This window comes from Cucurbita moschata, unplaced genomic scaffold (genome assembly GCF_002738365.1).
Source record: "Cucurbita moschata cultivar Rifu unplaced genomic scaffold, Cmos_1.0 Cmo_Scf00012, whole genome shotgun sequence".
Classification (NCBI taxonomy): Eukaryota; Viridiplantae; Streptophyta; class Magnoliopsida; order Cucurbitales; family Cucurbitaceae; genus Cucurbita; species Cucurbita moschata.
In genome coordinates this window covers 3,374,504-3,398,149 of record NW_019268528.1, presented here as the reverse complement: position 1 = coordinate 3,398,149, position 23,646 = coordinate 3,374,504, and the positions used below count along the sequence as shown (strand labels likewise).

General features: G+C 34.2%; 1 pseudogene; it reads right to left on the bottom strand.

Moving 5' to 3' along the window:
* Positions 1-11,592: 11,592 nt before the first annotated feature.
* The window catches only part of LOC111450514, a 27,007-nt pseudogene continuing 14,953 nt past the window's right edge, over positions 11,593-23,646 (bottom strand).

Genomic DNA, 23,646 nt, shown 5'->3' with positions numbered 1-23,646 from the left:
AGCATAATACAATTTTGTAAAATTGTGATGTAAGAAGAGAAAATAAGACTATATTAAATATAGTCACGTCTTAAAAAAAAATTATACACTATTACCGAACTCTTGTTAGGATATGCAATAGGAATTGCATAGTGAACATGATTACCTTAAAAATTGTCTATGGATTATGGACGAGTAGTAAACTTAGTTTACACCACTTCAATAATTGGAATTAAGCTAAGACAAATCCAAAGAAGTTGAATATATTCAAAATTATGCCGAGGGTGTACACTATTGTAAAGAGAAACAAAATAGTCTTTTATTTAATTCTAAATAGAAAAGTATATTTATATGGCAAATATGATTTTCTAGAGAAATTCAAGGTGAGATAGTGTTAATTAAATAGTTTAAGTGTAGCGACTAATAGTTAACAAAAATTGTTAACAATTTAATTTTGCTTGAGAGTCAAAGTGGACCTTGGTCATTAATTGGATAAACCTCATCATAGTGGGAGAATTATGAGATGATATTCTTGATGATGTTAAACTTATAAGATATGAATGGATCTAAAAAAAATTATGTATAAAAAAAAATTATGTATAGATAAGATACAAATCTTTAAAATAGGACTCATGACAAAGAGTTGAACTTAATTGAAGAAAGTAGTCCAAACTAACTTCTCTCCCGTTATCATTTAGAGCTTTAGAATTTATTATAATTCTCTAAAATATGTTAAATGAATATTTAGAAGAATGGGGTACACATATTATTATATGAATTTATTATTAAAGATACCTTTTGCTAAAATGAGTAAAATTTATTTTTGAAATGAATTTAACTGAACATGAGATTTGGTAACTATGGCTATAATGAGCTTGAGAAAACAAGAAAATTATCGGGATTTTCTCTTTTTTTGTTTTTTTTTTTAATGTTGGTGACATATTAATTATTAAGAATGATATATTTTCAACCTAAAATGAATCCTAACCAATTCCAAATATACAGTTAGATTATATTAGTTAAAGACAATTAAGGAAAAAATTAAAGTTTTGTCAGAGTATGGATGGATAATGAGAATTTTTTATTTTGTGTATGGAGCTAAAAATTTGATCTTTTAAGTGATATACTAGTTACATAAATTTAGAGAAATTTATGTTAAGATCAATTTTACCTTAGATTGTGAAGTATGATATACAAGCGGAATATTTTTTTGCTTTAAAAGCAACAAAATGACATGTATGACTATAATAATTTCTTAAACATTTGAAAGGTGTTTCATATGTGATTTAGTCTGTCACTTTTAATTGTGAGAATAGTGATACAAAGACTAATATTAAGGAAATTATAAAAGATCAATCTATAAAGAATGATATTGAGAGAGAGTAGTGTGGTACTGACCAAGATGACCTTTAATGATAATTATTTTGATTTATATAAAATGATTCTCTAGGCTAAAGTGTTTGAGGGTCATCTACAATGTCTAGGATTACAAGACATGTCTATCTTCTCTAGAGCAAGTGGGAACATGTTGGGTATAGAGTATATACTAGGACACATGTCACAACAGCTTTAGTGCAAGTGGAGATTATTGGAATTTATGCCTTAATTAATTATTTAGTTTTTAGTAATAATTTATATTATTTTATTTGTAATTTAATTTTTATCCATGGAATGAAAATTCAAAGTTATTAATATAATCTTGAACAATATGTGGTTGATATACAAGAGAATCGTGTTCAAGTAATAACCTAAAGAGTCTATAGTATATGGATAAGGTTGGGTGCTTTATCCGGGTAACACCATTGATACGACCCACTTTGTAATCATTACAAATGATTTGATCCAAATCATTCATGTGGAGACATGTAAGTAGAGGTATCCTATACGATAAGTCTGTATAAGACTGGACTAAGAAATATTTAATATCTCTTTATAAATCTGTTAATTATGAAGATTAATATTTCACATGATGATCATATGTGATTGGATCTTAATCCTGAGTGAGTTATGAACTCCTACCTAGGAGGGTTTGTCCTTTAATTTACATGGATAAGAATGACTCTTTTACCGATGCAATATGCATACTATTTTAGGAACTTGACCAAATAGGGAGTTGGGAACATAATATCATGGAATTCACTCTTTTCCATATAAAGAAAGTAGATGAGTTATTCTCTAAGTACTGATTTCAGGACTTGAAGAATGGGCTCCCACTCTCTAGTTGGCCTGAGAGGGACTTGGTTTATGATTGGATCATAGACAAATTGTTAATTAGAGAATCAGTGGTACTTAAGGTGAAAGATGTAATTACAGGGGTAAAACGGACTTCTGACCCATCTGTAATTATGAACAACTCGTGAATGATCGATTTGCTTGTAATGGTTATATAAATGGACATAATTTGTCCTGCAGTGCATAAAAGTGCAACTCTAGATCTATAGTGAAGTGAACTATAGTTAAGGAATGAAAATTAATTAATTAAATAGTTAAATTAATTAATTTTATATATTGGAACTTATAATCTGTAGGTCCACAAGATCCATAAGGTCCATAATTTAATATATACTTAATTGATCATATCTATCTTTACTTTAATCTCTAGTGAATCTCAACTCGGTAAGATGACATTCTCATTTTTTCTCAAGTAAATCTTGTTTTTCTATTTCTTTTCGGCTAGGAATGGGTTGAAAAAGGATAACTAGGAAAGGTTAGTAGAGAGAAGTGGAGGAAGGGTGGTTCCTTTATTTATTTTATTTTATTATTTTTTTTAAGGTAATTTTTTTCTATAATTACTTTTATTTGTTTATTTATTTTTATTTTTGATTTTTTTTGGGAGGGCTATTACATTATTTCTGTGATTGGGAGACCTAGTAATTCCTCGAGAAAGAAGTCTTGAAAGTCTCTTGCTATTAGTTGGTAGGACAAGTCAATATCAACTTTATTATATTTATTTGTTTAAGTGATATTGGCTAAAAATGTCCAGATCAACTTCTTAGCTATTATGATTGAGATTTCCTTGGAATATCTCGAGTACTCCCCATTAGATTTGATATTTTCTTTGTATGGGGCCTGAACGTTACCTCTTTTACTCGACAGTCTACGTAAATAAGGTTTTTTTGTTTTCTATTCCATACTTAAGACACGTTGAAGCCATTCATGTCTAGAGCTATCAACATCACCTTTAGCATCTTGCCGCCCGGTCTTGAAATGATAAGTGTGAAGGGAATGAACTCTTCATCCATATAGCGAAAGCATTGAGAACCGTTATGATTTTATTAATAATTAAAAAGAACTCTACCTTTATAGAAACCCTAACTTGCAAAACACCTTGAAATATTCCAACCATGCAGTTCTAAAACATTCTACAAGATCTTTCTTGCTATGACTCTAACAAAAGGTCAAAACTTGTGGGAATCTCTTGAAAGAAAATCCCAGAGGGATTGAAAAAGAAGAGTTTCAAGAGTTCTCTTGGAGATATAATTTCATTATCGGGAGAAAATAGGAGAGATTTGTATGTCTTTGACTCAACTCGAGGGTCATATTTATAAGGACTCTAGGAAAATATTTGTCAAATAATATATTTTCATATTTAGTATATTAGGATACACTATTTTATACAAATCATATTGAGATATTACAATATATTCTAATATATATTTAACTCATTTGAATCTCCCTCAAATTTTAAATATATTTTTATTTAATATATCAAAATAATGATATAATATTTAATGGTATAAAATACAATAAATATATTTTTCTTTTAATATATCTAATATATTAAATATTAATTTAAAGCCTTCAAATTTATATATTTATCTCTATTTATATTTAACTTATCTAATATATTAAATATTAATTTGAATCTTCAAATTAAATATATTTTCTCTATTTATCTAATATATTAAATATTAATTTGATATTTTAGATTAAATTTATTTTCTCCTTTATATATAATATATCTAATATATTAAATAGATTCAAATTAAATATATTTTCTCCATTTATCTAATATATTAAATATTAATTTGATATTTTAGATTAAATTTATTTTCTCCTTCATATATAATATATCTAATATATTAAATATCAATTTGAACACTTCAAATTTTCTTTTAAATAAATTGAACCTTGTAGTGTTACTATGAGCTAGGAACGGACCTTATGGACCTACCAATGATAAGGATATAAAATTAATTAATTAAACTCTTTAATTAATCAATTTCCATTAATTAACTATAGGTCACTCCATTATAAACCTAGAGTTGCACTTTTACGCACTGCAGGACAAGTTATGTCCATTGATATAAACATTACAAGCAAGTCGATCCTTCACGAGTTGTTAATTACAGCTGGATCAAAACTTCATTTTACCCCTATAATTACATCTTTCACCTTGAGTACACTAATTCTCTAATGAATAATTTGTTTATGATCCAATCATAAACTAAGTCCCTCTAGAGCCAATGAGAGGGTGGGGCCCATTGTTCAAGTCCCGAGGTTAGTACTTAAGAGAATAACTCATCTACTTCCCTTATATGGAGAGGAGTGAATTTCACTCATGATATTATGTTCCCAATTCCTTATTTGGTCAAGTTCTCAAAATGGTAGGCATATTGAATCGGCTAACAGAGTCATTCTCACCTATATAAAGTAAAGGACAAGCCCTCACAAGCAAAAGTTTATAACTCACTCAGGATTAAGATCCAGTCGCATATGATCATCATGTGAAATATTAAACTTCTCAATTAACGGATTTCTAAAGAGAGATTAAATATTTCTTGATTCAGTCTTATACAAACTCATTATACAGGATACTCCACTTACATGTCTCCACATGAACTATTTGGATCAAATCATTTGTAACGATTACAAAGTGGGCCGTATCAATAGTGTTACCAACATAAAACACCCAACCTTATTCATATCACTACAAGAAACAATGAATACAATAGCTTACGAAAAATGTTATCATAGACTTTTTATAGCGTTTTTTGTATGTCGTGACAGCCCATGTTATTAAAAGTGTGGGACATTTTATAGCGTTTTTTTGTAGCTATAATAAATGCTATAATAAAGTATGAAGTTATAGCTTTTATACATTGTTATATAATCATTTTATAGCGTTTTTACTAATGCTATTATATGTTTAACATAACTAAAATATTGTGTTATCTTCAACTTATAATTGCATTTTTTTAACGCCATAATATAACATTTATAGCTTTAATATTATGCTATAATAAAGTTATTTAATCATTTATAATAATTATAATTATCTAATAATCTTTTCATAGAATTTATTCTTTTTTGTTGTCAAATTTTATTTTAATATTTAATATCGTTGTAATAAAATTTAATCCAAGTACACATCTTTAACTAAACACACATGAAATACATAACACTGAATTGAAATTTTATAATCTATTTAGGTTACAAACTAATGTATTCAAATGCTACAAGATAAAGTATTCTCCTTGTTGTTCAATGAATGAGAGTCGCTATCATGTTAAGACTTTGCATTGTAAGTCTTCTATCATCTTTGCTCGTAGAGTATACTCTTACAAACTTTTCAGCTGAGATATTAGATATTAAAACAACATTTTATAAGATAATGAACAAAAAAAAAAGTAAAATAAAAACAAGATTTTACTATTACTTATAACCACTCAAATCCTAATTAGAAAATGGAAAAATTTAACTCAATTTAGCCTTAGAATCCTTAGAATTCTACAAAAAATGATTAAAAAAAAAAAAAAAAGTGAAATCTAAACTTGAGAGTTATCCAAATTTCACATTGAGATGTATGTTAACATTAAATAGAGAGAAACTTGCTGTAAAAGTTCAAATTCAAATATCAAATTTCTTCCAAACTAGAAAGAGATTCTCAAATCTCACTTCAGTCATATCAAACCATAATAACAAAATTCACATCATTCAAATGAAGATCAAACTTAGAATCAAAATATCTCTACACTTCTACATCTTCTTTGGCCAAAACCACTTTAAAATTCAAAACAATCATAAATAGAGAAGAGTATTAGAGGAAGTGACTGTAAATCCATAGTTGAACATCAAGAATCTAAAATATAGCAACCAATTCCAATTGAACTTACCTAAATCTTTGGAGGCTCGTGGTACAGACATCTCGAAAGCCTCTTCCTTCAAGTCACTATTGCTCTGCTCATCTTCATCTCTCTAACCTTCTGAAAGAGGATAATTAGTAATATAGAAGTAGGTTGACAAAATGAAAGAAGAATTTTGATGTGCAAGGGAAAGAAGTTGTGAAATGAAATGGACAAAAACCAAAAGATGGAAGGGGAGAGAAATAAAAATTACTGAGTTAAAAAATTGTACAACAAAAAATATAGTTCATGGTGTTCAATTTTTCATAGCTTTTAGTTCAAAATGTTATATTTAAAAGCTACAAAGGTATTCTTTTTTGTGACGACAAAGACATGCAACGGTAAGAAAAGGAAAAACGAGATAGAGACTTATATAGTGCAGACTAGTAGTGAGATATTAGAAATTTTTTATAACAATCTCTAAAATCATCTCATTTTCCACCGATTCTATGAATGAACTTGTTTACAATTACTCAATATCAAAGAAATGCAAGAAAGAGAAGATAGAGACACACTTGCAATTATTCCTTGACCTCACTCCCATTCCATAACAACCTATTTCCACAACAACTAACCTTATATGCACCCTCCCTATAACAACAAATCATTAACATTAAAACAACTAACCTTATATGCACCCTATAACAACAAATCATTAACATTAAAACCAAAACAAATATATGATGACAACACTCGACCTACTTTAATAAATTGTACGTTGCAAAGCTTAAATCAAGAGGGAAACAAAGGATTAAAAGTCTTCTTTGTAATGGATAGTAGTCTTTTAATTAAAATTTTGTCATTAGATAAATATTTTTCAAAGTGAATTAAGACAATGGAGAATTTGAAGTAGAATCACTCATGTGTAAGAGATAATAAATAACTAAAAAGATAAAATGTCCTAAGAACAAAAGGAAATGGAAAGAGGAAGAAGGCATACATTAACATTTTTTTCACATTTTTTTCACATGTACTCATTCTCACATAATCAACTAAAACCAAAATAGTAAATATTGAAAAAAAAAAAATATGATAAATAAGCAGAGAAAAATTTGTTACCATATGTGTATGTCTATCAGCAACCACTCAGGCCATTTCAAGCACTAAGCTTCGTTTAAGCTTCTAAACGAACAACAGAAGAAAAAAAAAAGTTGAATTAAAATACAAAATCTTTTATAAGGGGAGCCGTACCATGCGTCGTTCGAAAAAAAATAGGATGGGCACATCTTGATTCCACCGATATTCCTATTTCAAAGCCTTCTTCGACATGATTACACAACCTAGGTCAACATATCTGTTTTTCTTTCCCTCCACCGGACCGAGAAGCCAGCTCCTCTGCATCTCATCCAGTTCATTCTAGTTGTACGATTGCGATAGCAGGGCCGCCCAATCCCAATCATCTGCGTTCCGGTCATGATCCTCGCCGCCGCCTCTACCGCCGTTGTTGTGGTTGTTGTCGACCACTTCCAGCAACCTAATGAGAGAAATGGGTGAGTTTGAAACTGTCAATGGAAAGAAAGGAAAAAGCCCAGAAGAGATAGATGTAGGGCTAAGAGAAAGAACAGAAGAAATGAGCTTGAAGAGATGGAAACCGAAAAGAGAAAGAAATGAGAGAGGAGATGGATCTAGGGCTAGGAGAAAGAAGGGAAGAAATGAGAGGGAAACCCAAAAAAAAAAAAAAAATGGGAGGGAAGAGAGAGGGAAAAAATATTCATTTTTTATTGGGCCATTTTACTTTTTTTTTCATAGCATTATTTTAAAAATGCTATTCTATATGAAAAAATAAGGTACTCTTGTAGCGTATACTATAGACTCTTTAAGTTATTACTTGAATGAGCTATTTTATATGAAAAGGTACTTTTCTTGTAGTGTATACTATAGACTCTTTAAGTTATTACTCGAATAAGATCCTCTTGTATGTCAACTACCGTTCAAGATTACATTAATAATCTTGGATTTTTATACCATAGATAACAATTAAATTACAAATAAAATAATAAAAATTATTGTTAAAAATTAAATAATTAACTACTAGATTTTAGGGCATAAATTCCAACACAGTGGTATTCTAATTATGAGTAGAGCCCAAGTCGAATAGAACATAAGCGAACTAGTCAAGGATGAGAAGAGTACCTGTGACTACTATGTTAGGTTCGTCGGCCCTCCTAGCCGTAGTAGCATGTGCAGCAGCTCGAGTCTGTGGACGTGCTCCTCTGCCCTACTGGTTCTGATTCTTGTTATGGGGTTACTACCTTTCATGGTTTTGGCCCGCCTGCTTGTTGCCTTGATCTATGCAATATAGACGATCAACAATTTGATGGCCTCCTTGCCACAGTTGAAGCATGCATTTATTTCTGCTAGGCTTTCCCCTTCATGATGCTTATGGCATTTCTGGCATTTCTTTTTGGTAGGTTTCTTAGTTGTTCCTCTTGTTCGGTCTCTTGCTTGTTTTGACCTACAAGGGTTTTGTTTATCTTCTTGTTTTTGGCCTATGCATGTCTAATAAGATGGCAGCTTTCCAGGCGGTGTTGTGTCGCTTGGGGCATGAGCCACAGCTGATCTTTGGATGTCCTCCCTTAGGCCCATGATAAAACGGAGAGTTTTCTTCCTCTCCATGTCCACCATCTTAGGAGAAAAATGCGATAACTTTGTGAATTCCAAAATCATATTCCTTCATGGTCTCCTCCCCTTGCTTGAGGCTTAAAAGAGGCCTATGGGTTCCTAAACATTTCCACTCTGTGGGTAGTATTTTTCAAAGAATGCTTTTCGAAATTGAATCCAGGGGACAATACGGAAGAGTTTGGAATAAACTCTTCATCCATACAGTGAAAGCGTTGGAAACTGTTTTGATTTTATTAAGAAAACAATAAATATGAGAATAACTCTTCATTAGTAAAAACCTTGACTTGCTAGATTTTTTTAAGTATTCCAACATTTCTACATTTCACAAGATCTTCTGTGAATCGAATACGAGGTCAAGACTTGTGGGAGTCTCTTGAAAGAAAATCGTGAAAGAGATTGGAGAAGAAAAGTTTCAAGAGAATTCTTTAGCCCAAAAGTTCTATTTACCCCAACTCTCGGATAATCTTTACCAAATAATTATATTTAAATATTATATGACTTTCTAATATATATTTAACTAATTTGAATCTCATTCAAATTTTAAATATATTTTTATTTAAGTAAATACATTAATGGTTTAATATTGAATTGAATACAATAAATATATTTTTCTCTTTTAATACATCTAATATATTAAATACTAATTTGAACCCTTCAAATTATTATATTTTTTTTTACTTATATTCAACCTAACTAATATATTAAATATTAATTAATTTGAACACTTAAAATTAAATATATCTTTATTTATTTATTTAATATATCTAATATATTAAATATTAATTTGAAAATTTCAAATTAAATTTATTTTCCTTTATATTTAATATATTTAATATATTAATATTACTTGAAAAACATAGATAAGGTACTATATATTTATCTTATTGAATAACTAGGGGCATAACATAAAGCTTGTCTTGTTTTATGACATTTGGTCGACCTGGTTGCTATCCTAAAGTGGCCTAGATTAGTCTCCATGAAAGACCGATGTGGTCATACGGTTGGTGCAAAACAGAGTCATAGCATCTTGTTAGTAAGACACGAGGCAAGGCATCTCATCTAGGTAGGTGAGAGAAACATGAGGCCTATCGAGACATTTTGCACATAAGACATGGTGCAAGGTGTCATGACCGTACTTCTTCAACCATGCAGCATCATGATCTTGACTTGCTAATGACAAGCCTTGAGATGAACTCAAACCCCATTCATATTGTTTTCCCATCTTTGTCACTTTCTAAGACTTTAGAGGATGTTCTCCTTCGCCAACAAATACAACACATGTGGAATCCAAACTTGTTCAGTCACACACATCACCCGTGCATGTAAGTTTAATTATCTGCGACTCTAGACGACTTGTCTCTACACTAGGCCAAGTCATTTGGCTCGACTTTGCCTCTGCTCTAGACCAAGGTTACTCATGTGCAACGTCGCATCTTGGTCATCATCTTGGTTTCCATAAATACGACCCGTGCATCGTAGTGTCATCCCATGTCACGGAATAGGTTGACCCTATTTTCTTACTCATCTCATTAGAACATCTCGAACATCCATCTATCCAGAATATCATATCATATCCATGCCAAATAGCGAGTGCATATACTAACCTCTGACACATAGGCTGAGATGCAATGTCGCACACCCATGTTGTCTAGCATCATTCTTGAAAGACCTATTTCAAATAGACAGACTTAACTCAGACCATAATCTGAGACTTAACTCATAGATATCTACCCTGACTTCGACAATTGTGTCCCTTGTTCTCTCTAACCTTACTTATGCTTCAACTTGGCTTTAATGCACACTCTTCTTGGTGTGTTGGATGATGCATCATCCTCCTCGGTCGCACCATTGCACTTGTCTATCTCGACCCTCACGCAGTCGGATGGTTGCCACTTGGGAGTCGCTCTCTTGTTAGTTTGAGTGTGGGGGGTCACAACCTACTATCTTCTTAGAGATGTTGTGACACTCTCTCCCACTTAAACTAATCATCATTCTTGATGAATTAATGGGGTGAAAATCGCATCGTAAATTATGACATAGGAAATTCCACCTAAAAGAGGAATCAAGTCCTCGTAACACACTGCGTGTCGAGAGGTCAAGATCACTTAGAACGTAGTAGCATAGTACCTAGCAAAGTTAAGGGTCTAAGTTTTGAGCATGGGTGTGGGCTTATATGGCCCTAAGGTATTGTTCGTTTAGCAGCACAACTAATCGACTGACATTTTGGGAAGAAATTTCTTATGGCAATTGGGATATGACCTTAAGTGAGTGTGGGATGGAGTCAGTTGGGCGATTAAGTGAATACGGGGAAGGTTTGGTGGGTTAAGATATTCTAGGAGTGAGTGGTTGAATTAGTTCTTGTTACATTATAATTTTTTTTAGCCCAACAATATTAAAGAAATTCAAATCTTTTAACCTTTTCATTTCATTATGATCCATTAAAAATTATCATGTGCAAATATTTATTTTGAAAAAAATTTATATGAGATTTAAATATTATGTTAAGTTGTTGGATGCAAATATCAATTCAGATCATTATTGAAAACGATAAAAATAAGAAAAACAAAAGTTAAAACGTTTATATATTATATATAGCATATGGAGATGTAATGAAAAAAAGATGGAAGCATGTTACATAAATTTGGTTGAAACTATGGCAATGAATCCTTATTACAATACTCGGCAAGTGCCCACAATGGAAATACGTTCTTATATAGTCCATAGTGTAGCATGCATGTGTTCATAAATGCATGTGTTCATAAATACTCCACCTATCTCCTGCCATATAAATAACTTTCTTTTGTAATATAATAAAAATTATAGTTTAACCAAAACTCACGTAACAATAACCTACCTGTTGAGGGTAATCACCATTTTCTTGTTAAGAATTAATCAATAGTTTTGCCGCACGGTGAAGAGGAGTTGGGTCTCTCTTTTCCTACATACTTACGCCATTTCTTTATTATATATATAAAAAAAGCTTTACGTACTTATAATAATTGAAGTAAAAGAGTAAAACAAACCTGCTGAGAATGGATCAAAGCTATTAAAGCAAAGGAAGTTTGAACAAGATTGGAAGCATTCCGTAGAAGAGGAATGTATTTCGTTTGTGTACATGAAATGTGACTCTCTCCCCACCCACCGTCTGGACATTCAATTTTAAGAAGAAACTCCACACCTCTTCTTAGGGTTGAGGAATTTTGGTAAGTGTTTCCAGTTGCCACTAATCCTTTTATAGCAAAGTATGTTGCGTAAATGTGACAAATTCCCCAATTTCCATACCATGATCCATCCTCTTTCTGCGTTTCTTCCAAATACTTTACTGCTTTACTTAAAAAAAATTCTATCTCTTTCTTTCTGTAATTTGGAAATAGCTTCTTAAAGAGAATAAGTGCCTCTATCGATGATGACGTGCATTCTGCATATCTAATTTTACCCATTCCATGGCTCATCACAAAAGCAACAAAATAAATAATAATTAGTCCAATAAAATGTATGTGCATGTGATATTCTTATTGTCTACTTACTCGAGTTCCAATATGGTGTACTCGAAGAACTCCACTGGATTCAGTAACTGATAAAACAAAATAATGATATTTTTAATGATTTACAATGTATTTAAGTATTATTTGAGAAAATAATAATCAAATAAGGCCTTGGTTAGCTCAAGCCACGATGGTACAACTCCGGTAGGCTCCCAAGCTGAGACTCCACCATTTTTTGCCTATTTATTTCACAACAAAATTAAGCAACTCATCACTAAGTTGACAAGAGCAAGATAATTGTAAGGCAAATTTGAAATTACAATTCTTACTTGAAGGGATAATACGATATTGACCGCTTCAAAAAACCATTGTGGTTCCATTGGATCTCCTACTATGTCGGAAGGCATGGTCGAAAATATCAAACAACACTAACCCGTCATTTATATAAATGTATGAGATTAGTAAATTGATTTAAGTTTTAATATCTTTTTTTATGGAAACTATGAAAATAAAATAAAATACCACTAAATTTTCTGCAGTGCAGTCAGAATTTTGCCATCCATGATCTCGATCGGAGAATGTCCAACTTCCTTTTGATATGTGACGATACATACTTCGAAAATTACCGGAAGGATTCTCTCTAACCTTTATATTAGTATACATTAAAATAATATAAACAAATATTTATTAAAATTAAAAATATTTAATACCTGTAATTGTTTAATGAAGTCATGCCCTTTCTTAAGTACTTTGGAGAATTCAGGGTGGAGATTTGCTGCAAGAATGGCCTGAATGGCAAAAGCAACATCCCATGATTGACTACCAAAGCTCTACTAAGATATGCATATGTTAGTCCTTTATCAGTTTCTCTTATTACTTGTTGTGTATTTATGACAAAGGTTAGCAAAACATCTATTTGAATGTTGGATGGAAATGGGCATTTTTAGCGAAATATAATATTTATTTATTTATAAATTAGTAAAGGATTTAATAATGGGTAAAACATACTTGCATCTTCATTCCATCTTCACCAATCCATAAGTAATCTTTGATTCTAGCAACATGTTTCTTATAAGCTTCTCCATTAGGATCATCAATCCAACAAGCAAGTGTAAACAATGGCTGCATGTTCGATACCCCTCTACCATATTAACTAAATTATATTTATTAATGTAATATTATTAACTATAATGATAATAATAAAATAAAAAAGAAGTATGAAATTAACCTTTTCAACGCATCCCATTGTAATGTAATGACTATTATGATCTTCATAATCAATGTGAGATTTAGCTACTTGAAGAGCTCTATTTCTTATCTTTTTAAAGGCCGAACTATTAAGAATGGGTTCTCCAAGGTAGTGAAGAGTATCTCATGCTAGCTTTTGAAATAATGAACGTTCAAAGCATTTGTCTTCCTGCATGATCATGTCCAATCAATCAAAATAATCAAAGTCTCATATCGTACATGAAATAGAAATATTCAATTTCTACATGTACAAATTTGAAACCTTTTGAAAGGATGGATATTGATTGAATGGGTTAGGAACGTACCTTTGCACAATAATGGCGGGTAGGACTCCATTTAATGTGGTTGTAAGGTTGAGTATAGATTTCTTGGCGTAATTGAAGAATGAGAGATGTGAGGGGTCCAACGAATTGCTTCCCAAATAAATACGACATAGGAAGAAGTGTCAATCTAGAATAGCAAAACAAAGTTCGAGGAATGAAAGGAAGTAATTTCCCTAACAACCAAAATTTTGGAGGCATGGGATTTGCTCCCTTCCACTCACAAACTCCGAGAATCTACATAGTTAAATTATAAATTTAGTTTCTTAAATTTGAGTTACGTGGTTTCAAATCAGATAGTGTAGAGATATATATGGGACTAACACAAAGCCAAATCTTTCCCCAAGAGGGTATGTAAAGAGCACCTCCAAGATCAAGAATCCATTTTCTAGCTTTAAAACACTCATCTTTGTCATGCTCTTCTCCCAACAAACGAAGTTGAATATAGTTAAAAACAGTGCAAAGCATACAACTTTGTCCCTCAATGTGCAATCCCCATCCACCATCTTCATTCTGATGACAATATGAATAACGAAGGATTTCCTTTCGGTGATGTTCTGAGAATATGATGCTAAGATGTCCCGTAGTATACAACGAAAATACCTGAAAAGAAAATGGTAAATTTGTGGTAGAATTATACCAGATAAAATGAATAGAAAAAGAAGAGTACCAGTGGAGGGAAATAAAACTTAGGGCCAGCGTTTTCAGCAGGCCAATGACCATGGTGGCTTTGTAAGGCTGCAAAGAAGCTGGTGGCTCGTCTGAGTGCAATGGACGCTGTTTCCTTCTTAATTATTGCTATTTTCTCTTCCACATCTCTTCCTTCCTTCACTCTCACTATTGGAATTGTTTGTTTGAAATTTTTGTCTCTTAGAAACTACGTCATCATAATGAAGAAAATTATTGAGCATATATTCAATAACTTGTTAAACACATTTATTAATAAAGTAGACTAAATAAATATGTGTTTAGGTCAATTCTTTATAAATAAATGAGTTGAAAATAAAGGACAATTTATTCTAACCCCACTCGTATTTATTCATTTAACAAATACTTGGTACGCAAAACCCCACTCGTATTTATTCATTTAACAAATACTTGCGCGCATCTTCAAACATTTATTTAAAATACATTTATCTAATTCGTTCTAAATAAGTTAGTTGAAAACATCTTCAAACATTTATTTAAAAAAAATTCTAGTTATTTCTATAAACATGATTAAAAGAATTTATATAAGAATTAAAGAGAACCTGAAATTTCTAAAATAGGTCATTGTTGCATGGGACTTTGAAATGATTATGGTAATAATTTTGGCGGGCTTCTTCCACTTCAGCTCGCTCTTCTGGAGTGCCTTCATCGGGCTCGAAGTCCCACGTTTGTCTTCCCACAAAGTTGTTGGAGCTGAATAAGTATGGATTATTTTCTCCTTCTCCCACCGTAAGTCTCCACATTTTCACTCACCCAATTGTGCCTTTTCATACAAATTTTTTCTATTTATACACCGAGTGTATTACATTTACGTCCACGTCAACCATTTCATTAGTATTTTATATCCACAAGGAGAAAGTAATCAATATTTGTATTATACATTAAAAAAAAAATCTAAATGAATTATTACAAGCACCCACCCCTATTAAATTTGATGTCCAACACATCATTTTAATTGAATGACGACTATGGCCCTCAATTATTAGTCCACAAATTAATTGCATGTTTATATAACTTTTCAAAATAATCTCTTAAAATAACTTTTCCAACTAAATTTGTTGGTTAAATATAATATTTTATAATACATAAAAATTGTTTTTAGAAAATATATTTGATTTAATAATTTTTTTTTTTTTACTAGGAAGAAGCACTTAGTAGAAATGATTATAATAAAATGATTTAAATGTTTTGAATCAAAAATCGAAAAATTTATATTTGTAATTAGTAGAATCATTTTTAAAAGTCGTACAAAAACCATTAAAAAAAACCAGCTTGGTCACTCGCGACTCGCGCCGAAATTCTCACAACCCACGTAGACACACACCTCGTGACCTCCATGGATCATTGAACACTCCCTTAATTTTACAAATTGATCTAGCTTAATTGGTTTAGTCATTATGTCTGCCATTTGATCTTCAGTTCTGCAAAATACTAACCTCACAGTCCCATTAATGGACGAATTTCGCAAGTAATGATGTCTGACATCAATATGTTTTGTCCTTCGATGCATAACTAGGTTCTTAGACAGTTTGATTGCTGAACTACCGTCACACATGATATTGATGCACTCACTGCTTAGAACACCTAGCTCCTTCAGAATTCCATTAAGCCAAACATCATGACATGCACTTGTAGTGACAGCTATATATTCAGCTTCTGTAGATGATAGTGTGACAATTCCCTGCTTCCTTGAACTCCAACATAATGCTGCTCCATTTAGAAAGAAAACATAGCCCGAAGTGCTCTTCCTGTCGTCAATATCTCGTGCATAATCATTGTCTGTGTATCCCAAGAGATTTACATCCTTACTCCATTTGTAATAAACTCCAACATCTAATGTGTCTTTTAAATATTTCAGTACCCTTTTAGCAATCAGCATATGTTCTTCTTTAGGATCAGCCATATAACGAGAAATCAAGCAAACCAAAAACATTAAGTCAGGACGAGTTAGTGTAAGGTACATTAAGCATCCTACTAGTTGTTTGTACAATGTTGCATCGACACTTTTTCTGCCTGACTTTGACAAGAAGGTGCCAGGGACTGTCGAATTCTTTACAGCATTACAATTCGACATATTGAACCTTTCCAATACTTCCTTAGCATACTTACTTCATTTTCCCTAAGTCTGTCATCTCAAACTCCTGTTGCATTGATAACTTGAAACATTTGCACATATTCTCATCATCTCTTGAATAAATCAAATCATTAACGTATAGGCAAACCAACAACAATTTTCTTCCAATTCTCTTCAAGAACAAGGTGTTATCATAATTACTTTTCTCAAATCCTTCCTTCTTAAAATGGCTCTCGATTTTGCTGAACCATGCCCTCGGTGCTTGTTTCAAGCCGTAGAGAGCTTTCCTTAGTCGACAAACCTTGTTCTCTTCTCCCTTTTTGAAAAACCTTCAGGCTGATCAACATATACCTCCTCGTTTAATTCACCATATAGAAAAACACTTTTGACGTCAAGTTGATAGATGGACCATCCATGTTAAGCTGCTACTGCCACGAGAATTTTGATTGTATCCCATCGAGCTACTAGTGCATAAACTTTATTGTAGTCTACTCCAGCCTTCTGCGAGTATCCCTTAGCGACGAGTCTCACTCTACATTTGTCTACTTTGCCTTCTTCATTTAGTTTTGTCTTAAAGACCCACTTGACACCAATTTTCTTTGCTTAATGCGGCAATGTCACAAGCTCCCATGTCTGATTTCTTTCAATAGCTTGAATTTCAAGCTTCATAGCCTCCGGCCACTTCTTTTCCTTTACTGCTTCTTCAAAGTTCACAGGATCATCATTGGAGATGTGAAAAACAAACCCCTCCTCAACTTCTTCTTCTTCAAATAGGTGTTCACCTGTTTCATAATCGCACATCCAAACTGGCTTTCTCCTTTGTGTTGTTTGTTGTGGCAACTCTGGGAAGATTCATCCATTTCTTGGATTTCTTCTAACTTGTCATTTGCTTCTTCATTTGAATCTCCTTCTCCACCAGTCTCTCCTCCTTCCGATTCTTCTGCAACAATATTATCATCATCTCCCCAAGCCAACATGTCCTGCTCTGCATTTTTTGTACTTGAATTCCAGTCCCATTTTGCACCTTCTTCAAATATGACATTCCTGCTCACAATTATCTTCTTTATTGCTGGATCATACAGGCGATAGGCCTTAGATTCATTACTAACTCCATGTAAGACGCATTTGAGACTTCGGTCATCAAGTTTGGTTCTCTTTTGTTTGGGAAGATGGACATGTGCAATTGAACCAAAGACTCCGAAGTATTCCACATTTGGTTTTATGCCCAACCACTTCCCCTCAGGAACCATGTCCTTGATTGCCTTTGTGTAACTGCGATTCAGAACATGAGCTGTCCATCTAGCTGCTTTCGGCCACAACTTCTTCGACATCTCTTTCTCAAATAAAAGACATCGTACCATGTTCATGATGGTCCGATTCCTTCTTTCTGCAACTCCGTTTTGCTAGAGAGTGTAAGCAGCTGTTAGTTGTCGCTTGATCCCGTTATCTTTGCAGAACTTGTTGAATTCATTTGACGTAAATTGTCCTCCCCGGTCAGGTTGTTTTTACTTCATTTTCAACCAGATTTTTTAAGTTTTTGAATGTTTCAAAAGCATCTGATTTGTCTGCAATAAAATAAATCCATGTCTTGCGAGAAAAATCATCTACAAGTATCAGCAAGCACCTTTTACCACTGTGACAGGTTGGAGTGATGGGTCCACAAAGATCTCCATGAATCAATTCTAGTTTGTTTGATGCTCTCCATTTGCTTTTCTTTGGAAAATTTTGCCATTGTTGCTTCCCAACATTGCAAACTGTGCAAACTTTGACAGCTTCCTTTAATTTGAGTATTTCTTCCACCATTTGTTCTTGCTGCATGATTTGAATAGATTTACTGTTCAAATGCCCATACCTCTTGTGCCACAGAGCCTCCAAGTCTTCATCTTCTATTTTCAAACATTTGTCAACCAATGACTTCATCTTTGCATGAACTGAGACCATGCAATTCGCCGTCATTTGTGTGTTCATTATCAGGCCCCTTTGTTGATGATAAATTCTGCAGGTTCCTTCTTTGATTAAGATCACCAAGCGCTTCTCCTGTAGCTGCCCTACGCTTAACAAATTGTTGGTGAGATTGAGGACATAGTAGACATTTGTCACGGCGAATCTGACACTGCCTCTTCCTTCATCTGCCAAATTTGAGCTATTTCATAACCTGACAGTGTGTTTGAAACTTTCGTCAAGCTCAACGAATCATGTTTTGGCCCCTGTCATATGATTTGAGCACCTAGAATCGAGAAACCAAATGTCTTCTCTTTCAACTTTACTTTTCTTTGTGTACGCCATCAATAGCAGTTCTTCCTCCTCGTCAAATTCAGCATAATTGACAGCTTCTTTTTCTAAGCCTGGATATTCAAATTGATGGCCGACCGGTTCACAAAAGATCTACCTCTTCCCTGTCCTCTAGAGTAACCTCTTCCTCTCTGAAATGTCCCTCTGCCTCTTCCTTGTCTATACCTTGGTAAATTCTCCACCTGTAGAATCTGCTCTTGAGTCCTCTTATCAATCACCTGTTGTTCATGTACAAACAAAGATGTTTGTAATTCTTCAATTGAGCATACTACGAAGTTGAATTTATCGGTGAGACTTCGAAGTATTTTCTCAACAATTTTGACATCCGGCATATGTTCTTCGCAATTCCTTATGTCATTAGCAGTAGACATAACTCTTGTAAAATACTCAGAAACACCTTCTCCTGCTTTCATCTTTAAAGTTCCGAATGTTCTGCGAAGTCGTTGTAGCTGGGCTTGCTTCACTCTAGCATTTCCTTGATACTTGAGTTTCATTGAATCCCACAATTGCAGGATGAGAGAGAGAATCGCCGCCACGCGTTGCCCAACATACGGAGAAGTGCAGCAGAGTTGGTGAGTGAAACATGGCACAATTTCGCTGGAGAACCGTGTTACAACCATACGTGTCACAACCATACTATGAAGAGAGTAGGTTGTGACTCTCTCACATTATGACAAGCAAAGCGGCGTCCCTCAAGAGACGCCCATCCGGCCATATGCGGGCCAATATAGAAGAGTGTCATGATGCGGGAGGACGATGCATCATCCAACACACCACCACGCAAAATGGGCATTGAAGACAAGTTGAGACATAACAAGACAGAGACATCAGAATAGACATGAAAGACAAGATAGGCTCGTTGAAGGACCGGGTAGGGCCTCGGGCCTTAACCTAAAAAGTTGAGATTTCGGAAGGAATTTGGGCATGCGGTTTGGGAGTTAAGCCCGTCCATAGTAAATATGAATGCTCGCCAAGTTTGGTGTCAATTGGAAACCGGACGGACAATGCACGACACCATATGACCACTCACCAAAATCATCTACACCTGGTAGAATGAAAATGGCTCAAAATGTACTATAGGGGTACTATGGTGTTAGCTCTCCACCACCCCTGGGCCCTATGGCTTAAGTGAGCTACCCTGTGGCACATACGTATGTCACAGTGTGGGCGAGCGTGCCGAGATGAGTGTCTCGGGCGAATTCCTTTGAAATGGGTTTTTGAAGGACAGTATCGGGCAGCACGGGTGTGCTGGTATTGCGCCCTAGCCTGCGTGTTGAAAGTTGCTACATACACCCGTTATCTGGTACGATATTCGTAAATGATTCAGCATGGGCACGAGAGGGCCTATGCCTCGATAGAACCCGGATGGATGGATGTTCGGAAAGTCCCGATGAGATGAATGACACGCGGGCCCATTCTTGATGACATGACCGAACGAGTTATGATGGCCGATGACACCCTGAGACGCGGGATGGCGTCAAGACATATGGACCTAGTCGATGGGGATCGAGATGGCAAGATGAGATGCGACGTTGTATTGAGAGACATTGGCCCGAGCAAAGCCAAGGTCGAGCCGAATGACTTGGCCTAGTGTAGAGGCAAGTCGAATGTGTCGCAGACGATGGAACATGCATGCACAGGCGGCATGTGTGGTTGAACAAGCTTGGATTCCGCACAAGCAATGTTCGATTGGCGAAGACAAATCTCACCTAAGGTCCGATGAAGCCACAAAGCCGGGGCAAAAAACATATATGGGGCTTAATTTCCCTTAAGGCTAGTCGTGAGTGTGTCAAGATCACGACGCCGCATGGTAAAAAATGTAGGACCATGACAAACCGCGCCCTACCCGCAAGAAGACACTCGTTAGTGCACAGATCCGGGTTGGCCCATACCTGAACTGACGTTCCGCATGCGACCTAGTAACAGTGTGAACGAACCGCCCTGAATCGCTTCGACCCGTCAGATTTGAGCTGAGTTGATCCACGACTGTGTAAAACCACTATGTGTAATACGCGCGTGTTGAAACCGTGCGTAAGTACCCTCTTGAGCGTGTTAAAGGTGTTGGGTTTTATGTCCTAAAACTCATAGTTTGTAAACAAAGATATATTCTATTTTCAATAAAGTTATTATTGATGTTTATTCAGTAAAAATTGTTATTGAATAAAGTGAAAATTACGATCATTAATCTAAATCCAATAAACTAAGAACACTCTGGCTATAGTATGATTACTTGAACTATATGTAGAGACATAAGAGTGGATCAAGTTCAAGTATATAGTCAAAATGATCTATAGTATAAGGATAAGGCTGAGTACCTTATTCTGGGGACACTATGGATGCGGCCCACTTTTGTATATGATATAAACAATGTGATCACTAAATTGTGCATGTGGAGACATGTGAGTGGGGGCGTCCTATGCAATGAGTATTGCATAAGATCGGACCATGAAGAAAACCACTCTCACTTTATAAAGTCGTTTACTGTTGAGACTGATTTTCTTTTCATTCGATAACCTAGGTAACTCGGTTTTAATCCTGAGCTAACCATGAACTCCTGTTTATTCGGAATTATCCTTAGATTTGCATGGGTGAGAGTGGCTCTAGTTCGCCGACTCAACAGGCCTCCCATTTCAGGGGTAAGACTGGGTGAATGGCTGGGGATGTGGGGTGCAAGACGGAATTCACTCCTACCCACTTAGGGATAGAAGAAAGGTAGTTCCCTTAAGCACTGACTCCAGGTCTTGAACAAGGGGCCCCACCCTCTCATTGGCCTGAGAGGGATTCGGTTTACTGGTTGGACCACAAACCAATTGTTCATTAGAAGATCAGTGAGACATAAGGAACAAGAAGTAACTTCAGGGGTAAAACGGTAAATTGACCCAGCTCTAGTTACGAACAACCTGTGAAGGATCGACTTACTAATCATGGTTATATAAGATGGACAGAAATATATCTATAGTGAGGGGAGTGCAACTACTAGGCTATAGTGGAGTGTCCTAGTAGTTAACGAATGTTGGTTAACCAGGTTAATGAGTTTAATTGGTTAATCTTGGATCGTTGGAGCCCATGATCTATAGGTCCATTAGATCCCTCTGCTAGCTCATATCGGACTAAACCATAGAACAATGTGACGAGTGAGTTCGAAGTGTTCGAATTCAAATTAGGGAATATGCGTTACATATATACGATATATTTAACCGCAATTTTGTTTTATTTACGAATTAAACGAAAAGAGAGAATGTGAGATATTTAAATAAGATTTAAATATCTTAATCAATTATGTGTCGGAATTGATTGGGATTGGCATTTGAATTAATATTAAATATTAATTAAATAGTTTAATTAATCATTTAATGTTACTTTAATTTGAAATTCATTATTCAAATTAATTGTTGAATTAAAATGAAGAAAGTCAAAATGTTGACTTTCATCTAATGGAAAAATCCATGTTAGTGGAATTTTGAGGTGTCAAAATTTGGTTTAACCAAACTTGCATGTTTGCCAAATAAACCCCACAAGTTTGAGTGGAATTTTGAGTGTCAAAATTTGGTTAACTCAAACATGCATGCTTGCCACATAATCCCAAACTCTTGAGTGGAATTTTAAGTGTCAAAATTTGGTGATCTCAAGTTTGCATGAACATGCAAACTTGACTCTTTAAATAGAGTGATCATGATACTTGGAGGGTTTTTTCTTCATCTTGATGAAAAGCCTTGAGAAAAACTTCTCACAAACACTCTCTTTCACATATACAAAATCCCTCCCAAGTTTAGTCACTCACCGGATTCCACAATCCCGTTCTAAGGCCGGAGGATAGTGGAGAAGACACTAGTGGTGGTTCGAAACCGGTTCGTGAGGCAAAAGGAGTTTGAACTACAAAAGGTTAGTACTTAAACTCATTAAGTTTTAATACTTATGAACATGCTAGTGATTTACAATAATTGATGTTCTAAAAGTGCCTAAGATCCAAATTGCTTCCGCATGTGTTATATTAACACCATCAATTGGTATCAGAGCAAGTTTTAGGCACTTTATTTACATTAATTTGATCATGGTGGGTACCATTTCATGCATGAAATTTGTGGTTGCTAAAGTGGATGGTTTTGGTTTTGGCATTTTTTTTTATGCTTCCATTTGATACAATTATTGTAATAAGCCTAAGGTGTATGGGCTTTAATGAATGAAGAAAGGTCTGTAATTTTTATGGAGTCATTAGAGTCCATTTTAGGTTGTAATTGATCGAAAATGAAAGAGATAAGCAAGCTGAACCGAAGAAGATGGAAGAGGCGGTTCGGGTGTCTTTTCTGTCGTTGGGGACCGATTGAACATTTTTAAGGGTTGGTTTGTCCAGTTCGTGATCCTCGGGAACGGCTCAAGTTATTTTTAATTATTAATGTAATAATTTAGTTAATTGCTTGCTTTAAAATGCCAAAACCAACCCACTTTAGTGTGTTTGATTAATTATGCATTATGAATGTATGTTTTAATTAAATAGAAAATGTATATGCATAAAGTATGTCATATAGATTTAAAATCCCACCATAGGCTAAGCATGTATCATGCATTCCAAGTATGTTATAAGTGTTATAATGTATAGTATGCATGTCTTAGGGTTGCATGAGTGATAGATATAATTGTTATATTATTGCATGAAATGGATGATTATATAAATTGTTATATAAAGCATGTTATAGGTTATTTTCAACGTCATAAAATGAGGTAGACGTTAAAATCTATAATAAAGATAAGTGCATGCTCACTAAGGGTTAAGAACCGAGCACGATCAATTTTAA